Raw genomic sequence first — 17,883 nt, forward strand, 5'->3', positions numbered from 1 at the left:
CATATGTAAAGTGTCAAACTGTGAAATACAACCAAAAGATCTTTATTATTTTACTATATTTCACCATTATTTATTTTACGATATTTATTTCTCTCGCTATGTATTTATTTATTTATTTGACTGTTATTTTGTTCTCAGAACATGAAACACCATCTGCTTTTGTAAAGTTTGAAAAACACTGTGATGTACGGGGTTGTTGTTGCTGTTTGGAGCAGGGGGAGATGACTATTCTAAACACCTATAGCGGTGACAGAACTTTGTGATATTGTGTTTGTGCAGCTCTTGTGTCTCTTATTCTGTCTGCCGCATGCAATATTCAGAACGGATGAGACCTTTAAGAGAGCTCGTTGCATTACTAACATAGCAATGGCGATCCAGATATCTTTCCGCCAACGACTGCGTTCCCTACAACACCCCATCCCTCTTCCTCCTCAACGCCGTTTTCCTCCTAATCATGCTACTCGTGATTGATATTAGCCTGACGGCCCTAAGTGCACTTCTTTTTCGTATTTTTTCGGTTGTGAACGGAATGCGCCTGTGATAGCGTTATCAACTCTTTCTCTGGTTTTGCAGCTATGCATATGCTGGCCTGAAGCGCGTGATTTTTCTATCAAGGCTATGGAAATAATTTCACAGTATTAACACCAGAATGTGTCATTTATCTTGCAACACTAGCGTAAAACAAAGAGACACATGGCAAACGGTCGCTGAGAGATTGTTTGGTCCCTTAATTGGAAAGGCTTCCTGTTGGTGAAACCCGATGCTAGTGTAACGTATATCTTACTTAGTATTAGAAAATTTGCTTTATCTCTGATTTTGGTCAGAGATTATATAACGATGCAGAGGAACTGAAGGCGCGGAACATGGACCCTTGCCAATATTGACATGATTCGCTGGTCGCTAAAGAACAATATAAATTTAATTACGGCTGTTTTAAAAGCCCAATCACTCTTAGTTTCTGGTAAGTACAATCGTTTTTCTACAAAGGTAATTGTGTGCTTTGTCGCAACAAACATAATTAAGTGTTAAAATATAATATCACATATCTCGTCCTTATTGTATTTCTTCCAGTTCAGAAAATAGGTCAATTTAAAGAAGTTATGGTCTTTAATGGGATTAAAAGCTAATTATTGAGATATATATTATGTGGTGTATTAGACATTTCCTAGAACGGCAGTTATTTGAAACGAAAATTCCATATTCCTATTAAATATGCCTAACGATGAACCTACTGCCTTTTCCATGAATTCATATATTATTGCAGTAATATGCAAAAGATTAATTTACTGATTGTCCGTGTGCCACGAGATAGGGCAGACGAGGATAAAATCAATTCTTTTGTCTGCAGTACTTATCCCATATATTGTACCCAAAACCACTCCAGGAAAAAGAATGGCTGAAGGTCTGGCTTAGAAATGAAAGCAATTAAATTAGAAGGTAAAAAAAACATGCAATTGAAAACAATTAGCGGCTGTAGTCCTACACTACACGTCTGAAGGACAACTATACTTAAAACACATTAATAAACAATTTTTCTAATCAAGAAATTTCTTTTTAAACTTACAACACAACGGCCGAAAGCCTAATTAAAGAAATATTAACTTACTGCACGGCTGAAGGCCACAAACAAATTTGAAACAATGACCGAAAGCTTGAACAACAAGTCAGACAAACAATTTAAAATAAACCCCTTCCTTCTTATAAAAAATTTTCCTTTAAAGAATACACACGGCTGAAGGCCTTATTAAAAGGGGTTCACGTAAATCCTCGGCTGAAGGCCACACGTAACACATTGAACAACTAACGGCTTAGGGCCTGGATTACAAACAATTTCAGACAGAACAAATTTAAAAAGAAATTTTTTTTGAAAATAAAATCAATCTTCAAAATTTTACTTTAACACGGCTGAAGGCCTTTATGTAAAATTAAAAAAAAGAACTGAATTAATACACGGCCAAAGGGCTTGCACAATACTTCAAACTAAAATGAAAATCACAATCTAAAACAAACAGAACAAGTGGTGCTCAAAAGTGTTCTGGGCTCATAGGCAGCACACCACACCGGGTACACGTGCCTCTCGGGGACAACAGCACGGCTACCACACCTGAGGATGGACACGTAACAGTCCAAAACTGGTCATGTGAAAATAAAGTAATTTGCAACTGAAGCGGTATTTTCAACCTCTGCTAGTGTTGCAAGGGTAGGCCTCAGAAGGTAGTCCAAACGTAAGGTGAGGTGAGACAGGCAGCCAAGAGTTGAAGTTAATTAATCGAATGCAATCCAAACTAGGGACGGCCCAGGGACCGACCAACAATTTAACCAATTCCCTTCCGTGCGACCAACGGCACAACAATGGAAAATAGGACGAGAATATGAACAGCACTACGTCTTCAGAAATTGGCATCAAAAAACAGCCAAGGGAACAATAGCCACTCTAAGCAAAATATGAACCAAACAACGTAAAAGGCTGTCGAACTACACGGCGTGCCGGACAGCATCAACACGACGAGGAAAGGCACACTACCGGAAAACTACGCTAACGACCAAGGCAGGTAACTGGGGCGTTAACGGCCACGAGGCAGAAAATGCCGCTGGTGCACTTCACTGACAAGTAACAGTCAATTTAATAATTAATCACAATATAGGAACCATGAACCATAGACCTTGCCGTTGGTGGGGAGGCTTGCGTGCCTCAGCGATACAGATAACCGTACCGTAGGTGCAACCACAACGGAGGGGTATCTGTTGGGCCAGACAAACGTGTGGTTCCTGAAGAGGGGCAGCAGCCTTTTTAGTAGTTGCAGGGGCAACAGTCTGGATGATTGACTGATCTGGCCTTGTAACACTAACCAAAACGGCCTTGCTGTGCTGGTACTGCGAACGGCTGAAAGCAACGGGAAACTACGGCCGTAATTTTTCCCGAGGGCATGCAGCTTTACTGTAGGAATAAATGATGATGTCGTCCTCTTGGGTAAAATATTCCGGAGGAAAAGTAGTCCCCCATTCGGATCTCCGGGCGGGGACTACTCAGGAGGACGTCGTTATCAGGAGAAAGAAAACTGGCGTTCTACGGATCGGAGCGTGGAATGTCAGATCCCTTATTCGGGCAGGTAGATTAGAAAATTTAAAAAGGGAAATGGATAGGTTAAAGTTAGATATAGTAGGAATTAGTGAAGTTCGGTGGCAGGAGGAACAAGACTTTTGGTCAAGTGAATACAGGGTTATAAATATAAAATCAAATAGGGGTAATGCAGGAGTAGGTTTAATAATGAATAAAACAATTGGAATGCGGGTAAGCTACTACAGACAGCACAGCGAACGCATTGTTGTGGCCAAGATAGACACGAAGCCCACGCTTACGACAGTAGTACAAGTCTATATGCCAACTAGCTTTGCAGATGACGAAGAAATTGAAGAAATGTATGATGAAATAAAAGAAATTATTCAGATAGTGAAGGGAGACGAAAATTTAATAGTCATTGGTGACTGGAATTCGGTAGTAGGAAAAGTGAGAGAAGGAAACGTAGTAGGTGAATATGGATTGGGGGTAAGAAATGAAAGAGGAAGCCCCTTGGTAGAAATTTTGCACAGAGCACAACTTAATCATAGCTAACACTTGGTTCAACAATCATCAAAGAAGGTTGTATACATGGAAGAATCCTGGAGATACTAAAAGGTATCAGATATATTATATAATGGTAAGACAGAGATTTAGGAACCAGGTTTTAAATTGTAAGACATTTCCAGGGGCAGATGTGAACTCTGACCACAATCTATTGGTTATGAACTGTAGATTAAAACTGAAGAAACTGCAAAAAGGTGGGAATTTAAGAAGATGGGACCTGGATAAACTGACTAAACCAGAGGTTGTACAGAGTTTCAGGGAGGGCATAAGGGAACAATTGACGAGAATGGGGGCAAGAAATACAGTAGAAGAAGAATGGGTAGCTTTGAGGGATGAAGTAGTGAAGGCAGCAGAGGATCAAGTTGGTAAAAAGACGAAGGCTAATAGAAATCCATAGGTGACAGACGAAATATTAAATTTAATTGACGAAAGGAGCAAATATAAAAACGCAGTAAATGAAGCAGGCAAAAAGGGATACAAACGTCTCAAAAATGAGATCGACAGGAAGTGCAAAATGGCTAAGCAGGCATGGCTAGAGGACAAATGTAAGGATATAGAGGCTTATCTCACTAGAGGTAAGATAGATACTGCCTACAGGAAAATTAAAGAGACCTTTGGAGGAAAGAGAACCACTTTTATGAATATCAAGAGCTCAGATGGAAACCCAGTTCTAAGCAAAGAAGGGAAAGCAGAAAGGTGGAAAGAGTATACAGGGGCGATGTACTTGAGGACAATATTATGGAAATGGAAGAGGATGGAGATGAAGATGAAATGGGAGATATGATACTGCGTGAAGAGTTTGACAGAGCACTGAAAGACCTGAATCGAAACAAGGCCCCTGGAGTAGACAACATTCCATTAGAACTACTGACAGCCTTGAGAGAGCCAGTCCTGACAAAACTCTACCATCTGGTGAGAAAAATGTATGAGACAGGCGAAATACCCTCAGACTTCAAGAAGAATATAATAATTCCAATCCCAAAGAAAGCAGGCGTTGACAGATGTGAAAATTACCGAACTATCAGTTTAATAAGTCACGGCTGCAAAATACTAACGCGAATTCTTTACAGGCGAATGGAAAAACTAGTAGAAGCCGACTTTGGGGAAGATCAGTTTGGATTCCGTAGAAATATGGGGACACGTGAGGCAATACTGACCCTACGACTTATTTTAGAAGCTGGATTAAGAAAAGGCAAACCTACGTTTGTAGCATTTGTAGACGTAGAGAAAGCTTTTGACAATGTTGACTGGAATACTCTCTTTCAAATTCTGAAGGTGGCAGGAGTAAAATACAGGGAGCGAAAGGCTATTTACAATTTGTACAGAAAGCAGATGGCAGTTACAAGAGTCGAGGGACATGAAAGGGAAGCAGTGGTTGGGAAGGGAGTGAGACAGGGTTGTAGCCTCTCCCCGATGTTATTCAATCTCTATATTGAGCAAGCAGTAAAGGAAACAAAAGAAAAATTTGGAGTAGGTATTAAAATCCATGGAGAAGAAATACAAACTTTGAGGTTCACCGATGACATTGTAATTCTGTCAGAGACAGCAAAGGACTTGGAAGAGCAGTTGAACGGAATGGACATTGTCTTGAAAGGTGGATATAAGATGAACATCAACAAAAGCAAAACGAGAGTAGTGGAATGTGGTCGAATTAAGTCGGGTGATGCTGAGGGAATTACATTAGGAAATGAGACACTTAAAGCAGTAAAGGAGTTTTGCTATTGGGGGAGCAAAATAACTGATGATGGTCGAAGTAGAGAGGATTTAGAATGTAGACTGGCAATGGCAAGGAAAGCGTTTCTGAAGAAGAGAAATTTGTTAACATCGGGTATAGATTTAAGTGTCAGGAAGTCGTTTCTGAAAGTATATGTTTGGAGTGTAGCCATGTATGGAAGTGAAACATGAACGATAAATAGTTTGGACAAGAAGAGAATAGAAGCTTTCGAAATGTGGTGCTACAGAAGAATGCTGAAGATTAGATGGGTAGATCACATAACGAATGAGGAGGTACTGAATAGGATTGGGGAGATGAGGAGTTTGTGGCACAACTTGACTAGAAGAAGGGATCGGTTGGTAGGACATGTTCTGAGGCATCAAGGGATCACAAATTTAGTATTGGAGGGCAGCGTGGAGGGTAAAAGCCGTAGAGGGAGACCAAGAGATGACTACACTAAGCAGATTTAGAAGGATGTAGGTTGCAGTAGGTACTGGGAGATGAAGAAGCTTGCACAGGATAGAGTAGCGTGGAGAGCTGCATCAAACCAGTCTCAGGACTGAAGACCACAACAACAACAACAACATAGGAAGACGGCTGCAAGATTTTGCTGCTAGCCCGAACAGCCCAGGGAACAACAACCTGCAAATGAAGTGATGTCACAATAGTTGAGGATTCATAACTGGTTAACTGATAACTCAACTTCAGCATCCAGGTTCGGTGGGCAACAAACTTTGTCGCTCTCGCAGCTAGCACCTTAAACGGTCGGACAACGCTTGCATGCCACCAGCGGTTCCGGCCTGGCCCCGCGCTGCGGAGACTTCCTCGCTGCTCTGTCCCGACCGACTGACTACAACACACACCAACACCACCGGGAAATACTAGCGGTCACACCAAAGATAGTACGACAGTACTAGTATCGATAAGTGCTGCTGTTGCCACTTAAGGAGGCAAGCCAGCAACTTCGTTACGCCCGATAAGTAAGGAAGAAACAAGACGCCACTCGATGTGACAGAATGCCAAAGAACAAACGGCATTAACGTGAGTCGCACACGGCTCAGATGCATACCTAGTAGTCTGTACACCAGGTATACAGGTTGTCCCAAACTTTCATCGCATTAATACCGAAGCTGATACCGATCTCCTCGGGGGCAACGAGAGGTGTTGTCTCCAAGAACAGTGGCATCAAATGTCGAGTGGTCACCAGATCATACATCATTGTCACCACTGCCTATGTCCGACGTCAGCGTGCAATAACTACTCTCAGACGGCAGGTGGCGGCACTAGCACACTAGCAGCGGAGAGTATATAAAACGTGTTGGGGGGGGGGGGGGGGGGACGCGCAGACAGTGCAGTCGTCATAATGAGAAGACGGTGCGATTTATTTGACGTCCAAAAGGGCATGATCAGTGCCTTTCGAGCCAAGGACGGAAGCATTTCTGAAATAGCAAAATTTGTAAACTGCTCGCGAGCCACCGTGGTTAAAGTAAAAGGTGCACGGCAAAATGGCACTACCCAAGACCGGCGCAGAGGCAACTGTGGTGCACAACTGTGGTGCACCACTGGCCATAGACGGAAGGGGTGAACGAAGTACAACTGTTGATCAACTGACTACTCGGATAAACCAGAGGGCTCTCAACACTATCTTCTCGACTTCTGCTCAGGAAACATTGCTATGGGCCTCTGCAGTAGGCGCCTGGTTCATGTACCCATGCTAATCGTTATTTATCAGCGATGAAGGGTCGAAATCGACGCCAATACCGCAACTGGGTGTCCACTGAGTGGCGAGAGGTGGCCTTTCCAGATGAATCACGTTTTATGCTCCCTCGGACACATGGCTGTTGGCGTATATGGTCCTGTGACAATCGTCGGAAAGGTCCAGGTCGGCGTAGGGAGCATTATGATCTGGAGAATGTTCCGTGGCATTCCCTGAGTGAACTCGTCTGGTTGGCACAGTGGATCACAATGCATCTATCCTTGGAGAGCTTGTCCACCCCAACGTAGAGTTTCTTTTTCCTCAGCACGATGGCATCTACCAGCAGGACAATGCAACATGTCACACAGCTCACAGTGTACGTGCGTGGCTTGAAGAACATCAGGATGAGTTTCCCCGTAGCTCCCTGACCACCAAATTCCCAGATTAAAACCCAATCGTCAGTCTATGGGACCACCTCGCTTGGGCTGAATGCGCCATGGATCCTCAACCGAGGAACTTAGCCCAGCTGGCCATGGCACTGAAGTCGGAATGGCTCCACATCCCTGTCGATATCTTCCGGAATCCCACTGACTCTTTTCCTGCAAGTTTCGCAGCCGACGGCGCTGCAAAAGGTAATTTTTCAGGCTTTTGACAGGTAGTCACCTTAATGTGACTGAACAGTAATATCCTGTAGAATGATCTCGCACAATTCAACTTTGCAAGTTGATAAACTAGTTGCTAAAGATCTGAGATGAATGTGGTGTACGGACTTCCATCGCTCCAGACACTACTACTGCAATAAGCGAAACCGCATCGCACTTGAAACAGGCTTCATTCGTCACAAATGGAAAATGTGGGGAACCTGGCAATGCAGTACTATGCTGGATAAACCGTTCAAAGAACTGAACCCTGAGTTCAAAATCCACTGGCCCCATTGACTGACACGTTGCTTGCCATAAAGGAGCTACTGTCACTCCACCAGTGCGCTTTACGCTGAAATCTTGGAAGTGTATATTTCGCGGGCAAGTTGACGGGTGCTTACCATTAAACTTTCTCCTAAGCGACTCAACACCATATCAAATTCTACTATCTGAAATATTCTTTGCTAAGAACGTTGGTCACTAATTGTCGTAAGTTTCTATCGACTGCCATAAATCTTTTCCACTTAGGGTGACACCCGATACGAAACATTTGTCTGTACATTCGTTCGGAATTTTTAGCCATTTCAGACTACTGCAAAAAAGACACACCGAGACAAGAGAGGTTTGCTAGAATAAAGCGTCGGTCTTAATTTGAGGAGGAAATTTCTGAGAATTTACATTTGGAGCTCAGTATTGTGTGGTAATGAATCATCGAGAACGGGAAAACAGAAAAAGAGTAGAATTGAAATATTTGAGATATCCTGTTGTGGAATAATGTCGAAAGTTAGGTTGACTGTTGGGAAATGAGCAGATTTCCGCAGGAGCGGCGAGGAAAGAAACATTTGGAAAGTATTGACAATAAGAGACTGAGTGATAGACATGTTTTTTGTCATCGAGGAATAAATCTCATGGGAATGAGATGGATCTGTAAGAGGGTAAAAACTGCAGGGGGAGAAAGAGATGAAAAACATCCAGCAAATAGTTGAAGTCATAAGACGCAAGCGCTGCTCTATGGTGAAGCGGTTGGTACAGGATAGGAATTTATTTCGGGCCTGATCAAACCAGTCAGAAAACTATATTCCACCCAACACCCGCGCCCCCTCGCAAAAAAGACCTGCTACACCATGCATGTATTCAATGTCTTCTAAAGGGTAGTTTCTGTCATCGAGAAGCAGTCATGAACTGAATTGCAGTAAACTCTGCAGTGGGCACATCACGTACGACTGTGTGTTGTTTCTCAAGATAGCTCCCTCCATCAACGGTGATGCGACACACGTAGCTTGTTATGAAACATAAACAGTTTACAAAAATGTCAATCACACTATTTGCTTATTAAAGACCTTTTACCGTCTAAAATATTAATTTCCGTTCATTGGTTCCACGTTTCAAACTACTCAGTTAGAAGCATCTGTCTTCTGTATAATTATGTCCGCCCCGGTAGCTGAGTGGTCAGCTCCTAAGGGCCCGGGTTCGATTCACGGCTGGGCCGGAGATTTTTCTCCGCTCAGGGACTGGGTGTTGTGTTGTCCTAATCATCATCATTTCATCCTCACCGACGCTCAAGTCGCCGAAGTGGCGTCACATCGAAAGACTTGCAGCCGGCGAACAGTCTACCCGACGGGTGGCCCTGGTCACACGACATATACATTTATGTATAATTATGAACCCGAATTTTGAGAAGACTCTGTAGTTCCCAGATGCAATATAGTCGCTGGTTTATTTTTTATTTTTTGTTACGTACAGATTGACGGAAGGATCATCATAAATTCTGTCACATGCCATCATTTTCCGAAAAGATAAAGAGGGTTGGCTCTTAACGTAGTTTGGAGCTTCCCTTCCTGTCCAAACACTGTTGATGAAACTTTCTTCCACAATTGAGATACGAGTGGGTTATCTACGAGTCGAGCGTGATCGCTCTGAGATTCGGTAGCGATCCCAGCTATGGTGTCGGATTACTAGTACTATGATACTGCTACATAAGCAAAAGAACTGAGTGGTAGCAAGGTCATTAGGGATGAAGATCAACTCGGTTGGACATAGGCGGCTTTTCTCGAGGAGGTTCTCAGCCATCAAATATGAAATACAGAAGTTTAACCTCCTCTCCTTTCGAAAGCTCTTCCAGCGTGCGAAACACTGTAGCACCTCTTTGGATGCAGAGGTCTACCGCCAATAGGTGGTCCTATTAGTACGAATTTAGAACTCATTAGCTTCACTAATATTGATATTATATTTCTGAAAAATAGTTGATCTGAAGAGATGTAGCTTTTTCTTGTGATCTGGAAGGCTTAAAACTGCGCACTGTAGCTACCAACTCATCTTTTTGGTTTCCTAGAGACTTATGGTAAAGAGTTTCCGCGAGCTGGCTTTCACCCGGCTGTGTTTACAACGGGTGGGCTTCACGTTATCTTGATCCACGATGCGGCCGGTTGCAGGTATGTTCAATTAACGATGACCGCAAACGTCCCTTTAAGAAGATATTTGCGCTGTCGGCCAGTAGTTATCTGGCTGGCTTAAGACTTCCTCATCCTACGTGTTTTTCCTCGTTTACTGTTTCTCTGTCATTAGTCTGCTACGGAAAGCTCTCGACCCTTCCCGTAGTCCCCCACAAGGATGATGTGGCTACGCGTTATCTGCAGATCTAAGTGCGATATTTGGAAACGTCGCAGCTTCAGGTAGTTAATTCATATATGACATAGAAAGGCCTCACCCACTAAGTGTTATCAGCAGATCTCCGCACAACTTTCTATGTAAAACGTTGCCCAACACCTACTCGAGTCAGTGTGAGAGAAACACCGTCATGGTCTTGGGCGACGGGTTTGCGGTGATGATTTTCTCGTGCTGACATCGGACACTGCAGAACGTATCTTATTAGTTTATGTAACCGTGCGTTGCAGTCTACTGTAATGAGCGTGTGTACAGCTTACGGCGTTGCAGATATTATGGAAATGAAAGAAAGGCGTACGCGCAGCTAGGTATACTAATTGTCTCAACAGCTTCTGAACACACACTGTTGCCCAAAAAATACTAAACCTCGAATAAAACTGAAACCCGTACTATAAATATATTGCGCAACACAATTAAAGGATCACTTTTTTTAAACTCCGTAACTGTCTCTCATTGCGATGCGAGGTTTGAAATTTGGCCCAAAGGTGCCTACATCTCGTACTTACTTTACAATGGAGGAAAAGTGTGGCACCCTGAGTCATCCTCGGGCTCGAAGATGCTTTAGACAACGAGGTGACGACCCATGCGAAAAGAAGGCCTCAGCTCAGAAGGTCATGTGACGTGTAAGATGGGGTTAATGATGTCACACAGGCACCAAATTTCACCACAATTCTGACCAGCACCACAGTGTACATCACAGGATGGGAAGGTCGTCAATCTCTCCCCCACCCATATTTCTACATCTGCAGCTACATCCGCATCCATACATGCAAACCACTGCGAAGTGCATGGCAGAGGGTACGTCCCATTATCCCGTTCCATTCACATATGGAGCGCGGGAAGAATGAGTTTCTGAATGCGTCTGTGCATGCTGTAATTATTCTAATCTCAACCTCATCTAGTTTATTCATAGAATCATAATTTAAATCCTGCTCTTGAAACTTTGTTAGCAGTCTTTCTTGGAATGGATTATCTCTCTCTTCAAGAGCCTGCCAATTCAGTTTTTTCAGTATCACTGCAACAGTCTCCGACGAGTGAAACAAACCTGTGATGATTCGTGCTGCCCTTCTCTGTATATGTTCAACATCTACATTTAGTTATATTTGGTACAGGTCCCACACATACTTGAGCAATATTCTAGAATGGGCCGCACGAGTGATTTGAAGCAATCTCCTTTGTAGACTGATTGCACTTCTACAGTTTTCTGTCAATAAACTCATTTCACCCATTCCTTTGACGCCTGTACAATGGAGGTCAGAACCGCGACGCACAGCGTTGAAATCACGCCATTTTCTTGTGAGTGGCCGAAGAAAACATTTCAGACACTTCGCCGCTCACAACTGAGACGAAATGGTCTCAGGGGGTGGCATAAAGGGCGTCAGTGGAACGACCCCTTTCCACAGGGCGTTCGAAAACTTCAGTTCGCACAGCGACGAGCAACAGGGCGACGTTCTTGTCAACCTTTGACACTGCTGACACCCCCGAACTTTTCAACCCTTCTCTAAGGACATTGTGGGGCTGATCGCACCGCTTTGGACTCTAACGAGACGGCAATTTTTGCTATCGTGTACAGTCCGGAACCACAAGGCATCGTTCAAAACCCTTCGACAAAATTAGAACGTAATCGGAATCAGCGAAGGGTGCTTATGTATTTTCTGCCCTCCTGATTCGCGCCCTCCTCTGGCGTGAACAACTACATCTACACGTTTACTCTGCAATTCACACTTAAGTGCCTGGCACAGGGTTCATCGAACCATTTTCCTACTACTTCTCCACCATTCCACTCTCGAATGGCGCGTGGGAAAAAGGAACACCTAAATCATTCCGTTAGAACTCTGATTTGTCTTATTCTATTGTGATGATCATTTCTATCTACGTAGGTGGGTGTCAACAAAATATTTACACATTCGGAAGAGAAAGTTGGTGATTGAAATTTCGTAAATAGATCTCGCCGCAAAGAAAACCGCCTTTGTTTCAGTGACTGCAACCCCAACTCGCGTATCATGTCAGTGACACTCTCACCCCTATTGCGCGATAACACGAAACGGGCTGCCCTTCTTTGCACTTTTCCGATGTCCTCCGTCAATCCTACCTGGTAAGGATCCCATACCGCGCAGCAATATTCCAGCAGAGGACGAACAAGTGTAATGTAGGCTGTCTCTTTAGTGGGTTTGTCGCATCTTCTAAGGGATCTGCCGATAAAGCGCAGTCTTTGTTTCGCCTTCCCCACAATATTATCTATGTGGTCTTTCCAATTTAAGTTGCTCGTAATTGTAATTTCTAGGTATTTAGTTGAATTGACAGCCCTTAGATTTGTGCGATTTGTCGTATACCCAAAATTTATCGGATGTCTTTTAGTACCCATGCGGATGACTTCGCACTTTTCTTTATTTAGTGCTAATTGCCACTTTTCGCACCACACAGAAGTTCTCTCTAGATCATTTTGTAATTGGAATTGATCGTCTGATGATTTTACTAAACGATAAATTACAGCGTCATTTGCAAACAAACTAAGGGGGCTGTTAAAATTACCGCCTAGATCATTTATATAAATCAGGAACAGCAGAGGGCCTATGATGCTACCTTGCGGAAAGCCAGATATCACTTCTGTTCTGCTCGATGATTTACCGTCTATCACTACGAACTGTGACTTCTCTGAGAGGAAATCACGAATCCAGTCACACAACTGAGGCGATACTCCATATGCACGCAATTTGATTAATAGTCACTTGTGAGGAGCGGTATCAAAACCCTTCTGGAAATCTAGGAATATGGAATCGATCTGAGATCCCTTGTCGACAGCACTCATTACTTCATGGGAATAAAGAGCTAGCTGTGTTGCACAAGAACGATATTTTCTGAATCCGTGTTGGTTATGTATCAATAAGTAATTTTCTTCAAGGTGATCCATAACCTTCGAGTACAGTATATGCTCCAAAATCCTACTGCAAATTGAGGTCAGTCATATGGGTCTGTAATTCAATGGGTTACTCCTATTTCCCTTATTGAATATTGGTGTGACCTGTGCTGCTTTCCAGTTTTTAAGAACAGGCCTTTCGTCAAGTGAGCGGTTGTATATGGTTGCTAAGAAAGGCGCTATTGTGTCTGTATACTCTGAACGGAACCTGATTGGTATACCATCTGGACCGGAAGACTTGCCTTTATTAAGTGATCTGAGTTGTTTCGCAACACCTAATACAGCCACTTTTATGTCACTCACGCTAACAACTGTTCTGGTTCCGTATTCTGGAATATTTACTTCGTCTTCTTTCGTGAAGGAATTACGGAAAACCGTATTTAGTAACTCCACTTCAGTGGCACCATCATTAGTAACATTTCCATCGCTATCGCGCAGTGACGGTATTGATTGTTTTTTTGCCACTAAATTTCGAGCAACTTAGCCAGTCTTGGAGATTTTGCGTTCTTCTGAATTTGGCAAGCTTTTCTCGTTGCTTCTGCAACAGTGTTCTGACGTGTTTTGTGTACCACGGTGGATCAGTCCCATCTCTTATTAACTTATCGCTGATCACGGAGGAGAGGGGTGTGCGACTTTGACCTATGCCTGAATAAACCGGCAAAGGGTCCCGCCAAGACCTCAGTTCGGCAACATGACTTTATAGAGACAACCTGTGAAGCAGTCCTAGATGTCCGCAGGAAGCCATCTGGAGTCAGAGGAGTGTCAAGGGATTGCCAACGTGCAGGCGCTCAGGACTATTTCACACATTATCTTTGTACAGGTATATTTTTAAATTTTAAAGTTTCTCAATAAAGGCGGGTGAGTCCCACCGAAGATGCTGCGAAACTGGTGGGTCTTAGAGGGACCCTTTGCCGTTCTAGGTTCTATTCACGCATGTATCAATGTCGCACCTCGCCCCCACCCCTCCCTCCTTCTTGACTACGCCAAAGCAGGGCGCGGAACAGGAGGGCTGAAAATGAGTAAGTACCCTTTGTCTCTGGTGGTTCTAACCTGTAAACGAGAGTGTGATCACACTGCATTCCCAAAGGGTGCGACTGTGTGCTCGACCGAGACTCGAACTCGGGACCTTTGCCTTTCGCGGGCAAGTGCTCTACCAACTGAGCTACCGAAGCACGACTCACGCCCGGTATTCACAGCTTTACTTCTGCCAGTACCTCGTCTCCTACCTTCCAAACTTTACAGAAGCTCTCCTGCGAACCTTGCAGAACTAGCACTCCTGAAAGAAAGGATATTGCGGAGACATGGCTTAGCCACAGCGTGGGGGACGTTTCCAGAAGCTGTGAATACCGGGCGTGAGTCGTGCTTCGGTAGCTCAGTTGGTAGAGCACTCGCCCGCGAAAGGTAAAGGTCCCGAGTTCGAGTCTCGGTCGAGCACACAGTTTTAATCTGCCAGGAAGTTTCATATCAGCGCACACTCCGCTGCAGAGTGAAAAGCTCATTCTGGATCTTAGAGAATGGTTGAGTCGTCCGGTGGTGTCAGCAGCGTCAAAGGTTGGCAAGAACGTCGTCCAGTTGCTCATCAACTGAGAATTGCCATTTTCAACCACGAAATGTTTGAGAATAAACATATGAACGAAAGGGATAGTTTTACTGATGACGTTTATGCCACCCTCCTTTCATGTCTATTCTGAGTGGCTGTGTGTCTGCAATGTTTTCCTGGGTCACCTATTTCAACGCTGAGCGTCGCCTTAGGACATTCATCGGAGAGGCATCAAAAAAAGGGGTGAAAAGTGGGTAAGACGGGGTGTGATGATCTTCTCAAGGCGTGACATACACTGTAGTGCTGAGAAGAACTGTGTTAAGTTTGGTGCCAGTGTGACATCATCAACGCATCTTACACGTCACGTGAACTTCTGAGCTGTGACCTTTGTGCACGTATCGTCAAGCCCGACGGTGACGTCGAAGGCCGTCACGCTTGAGCGCCATTGCAGAGGAAAATTATATAACCTTCGAGTCAAATTTAAAACTTCTGCGTCGCCATGTGAGATACTTACGTGGTTTCGAAAAACTGATCCTTTAATTCTTTGCGTGGTGTAACAACCTACAGTGGAGGCGGCGTAAGATGATCCCTGACACCTCGCAATGCTGTTGTCAGCTTCAAACTGCGAAGCACCAACGGTAGCCATTTACATGGATGTGATAACATTGAGGCGTTACTATAGAGATGTTTACAAAATCGCGTTACGTTACTGGCCCCCTACAACTGTCAGGGATCAACTTACGCGGACTCAGCTATAGTTTCAGTACTGTAAATGCCGTTTAACTAATCTTCCAAGTCCTTTGCTGTTTCGCACAGAATTATATTATCATCGGAAAACGTTAAAGTATTTATCTCTTCTTCTTGAGCATTAATTCTGTCCACATTTCTTCATGGGTTCATTTAGTGTTTGGTCTGCTTGCAGACTGAATAATATGGGAAATAGGCTACAAACTTCTTTCACTCCCTTCTCTACTACTACTCCCTTTTCCTGTCCTTTGACTCTTACAACTACAGTCTCGTTTCTGTACAAATTGTACATAATCATTCACTCTTTGCATTGTGTCTCTAGATATTCAAGGAGTTTATTCAAGAAGTGTAAGCCTTCTCTAAATTTACAAATGGTCTAAATGTAGGTTTGCTTCTCGTAGTCATTCTTTTAAAATACGTCGTAGTGTCTTTATAGCTTCACGGCTTCATACATTTCTCCGGAACTCAAACTGATCTTCTTCCAAGATTTCGTTTCTTCTGCAAATAATTATATTAAATATTGCAACCATGACTTCTTCAATTGTGTTGCGTCAATATTCACACCTGCAAGCGGCCTTGCTGCAATAGTAACACCGCCCCCGTTCCGGTCAGGTAACCAAATTTAAGCACTGTCGGGCTTGGCTAGCACTTGGATGGGTGACCGCTAAGAGCTATTGGCAAGCAGGGTGCACTCAGACTTTATGGGGCCAACTGAGGGGGAATGTGATTGAGAAGTAACAGCTCCGGTCACGAAAAGCGAGACGGCTGGGAGAGTGGTGATCTGACCACATGCCCCTCCATATCCGCATCTAGTGATGCCTATCGGCTGAGGATGACACGGCGGTCAGTCGGTACAATTAGATCTTCCGAGACCTGTTCGGATGGAATTTAGTAATATTCACACCTATCACCAAATGACTTCTCTCGAACTGGAATTTTTACAACCTTGAAGTTTAAACATATTTCCCGTCTCATGTGTCTAGTGCACCAGGTGTAGTAGTTTTGCTATAGTTATTTTTCCTAAAGATCTAAATAATTCAGGCGAATATCGTCTACTACTTCGAAGATTAGTTGAACAGAGTGGATAGTATGCTGAAAAGTGGGTATAAACTGAGAATCAACGTTAGTAAAACAAAGTGAAACGTGCCAACTCTTATCTGGGTATCAGTATCAGAGAGCCTTGCCACAAGTGCGCTGCGGAGTTAATGATCTGTCGCCGAGACGGAAATGCTGGAGTGTTGACTGGTAGACTGGTGCAAGCACTCATTCTCGTGTCTGCCTTAGGTAGCGGCCGGCCTGAGTGTTCAAGCTGTGGCCGCGGCCGCTGACCACGGAGGGCAGTCCTGAGCTGTGTGCACCGAGCGCGTGGACAGAGGGCGGGGGCCAAATGGATGTTGTGGAGCAACAGGCATCAGGAACAGGCTTTCTGCCTGTCGTTATCTCAATGCCATGTACCGATTACGCCGCCCAAACGGACGCCGTGGATTCACCTTCAACAGGTGTAACCTGTCGGCTTGCCAATTTCTCACTGCTGTGTGTCTGGAGGACAGCTCCTGGAGGACATCAGCTTAGTGCTCAGCTGTGGCTACAGGTGGCGATCATGTGTGGGAGCGATATTGTCTTGTCGCCCATTGAGGTTCGTACGGCGTTGTGATATACTTTTTTTGTGACTTTGATGTCATGTTCGTCTACGTCATTCAGTTGTGGTAGTCTTGCCTGCCACGCCTGTGCTAGAGTTCTTGTTAAACTGTGTATCTCACTGTGTGTAAGGCTCTGGTACAAGTGAGTGGCCTGTTTTCGAAGATGAAACTTTCTTTTCGTTTTCCTATCTCGGTAAAATTTAATACTTGGTTGGCTTTTCTTTTGTCTATGTGTGCCTGTATCCATGTGTTTTACATGCTTCAAAGGACAGTCATGTTTAATTGGGAGACTAAATTGTGAATCTTTCCGCCATTACGGCCGTCCGGTGTGGCCGAGCGGTTCTAGGTGCTGCAGTTTGGAACCGCGAGACCGCTACGGTCGCAGGTTCGAATCCTGCCTCGGGCATGGATGTGTGTGATGTCCTTAGGTTAGTTAGGTTTAAGTAGTTCTAAGTTCTAGGGGACTGATGACCTCAGATGTTAAGTCCCATAGTGCTCAGAGCCATTTGAACCATTTTTTTTTCGCCATTACAATATCGTTAAATATTTAGTCGCTAATGAGGTTATCTATTAGATGGTTCGCTACCGTTCGATTCTATAAGGTTTGGTGCGCCAGCCGCATCAAGATTTCGATGTGTGTTAAGCTAATTCATATATAGTATATCTTAAGTGTGTTGCTTTTGCAGAATTTTGCGTTGG

This window comes from Schistocerca americana, chromosome 3, assembly GCF_021461395.2.
Source record: "Schistocerca americana isolate TAMUIC-IGC-003095 chromosome 3, iqSchAmer2.1, whole genome shotgun sequence".
Taxonomy (NCBI): Eukaryota; Metazoa; Arthropoda; class Insecta; order Orthoptera; family Acrididae; genus Schistocerca; species Schistocerca americana.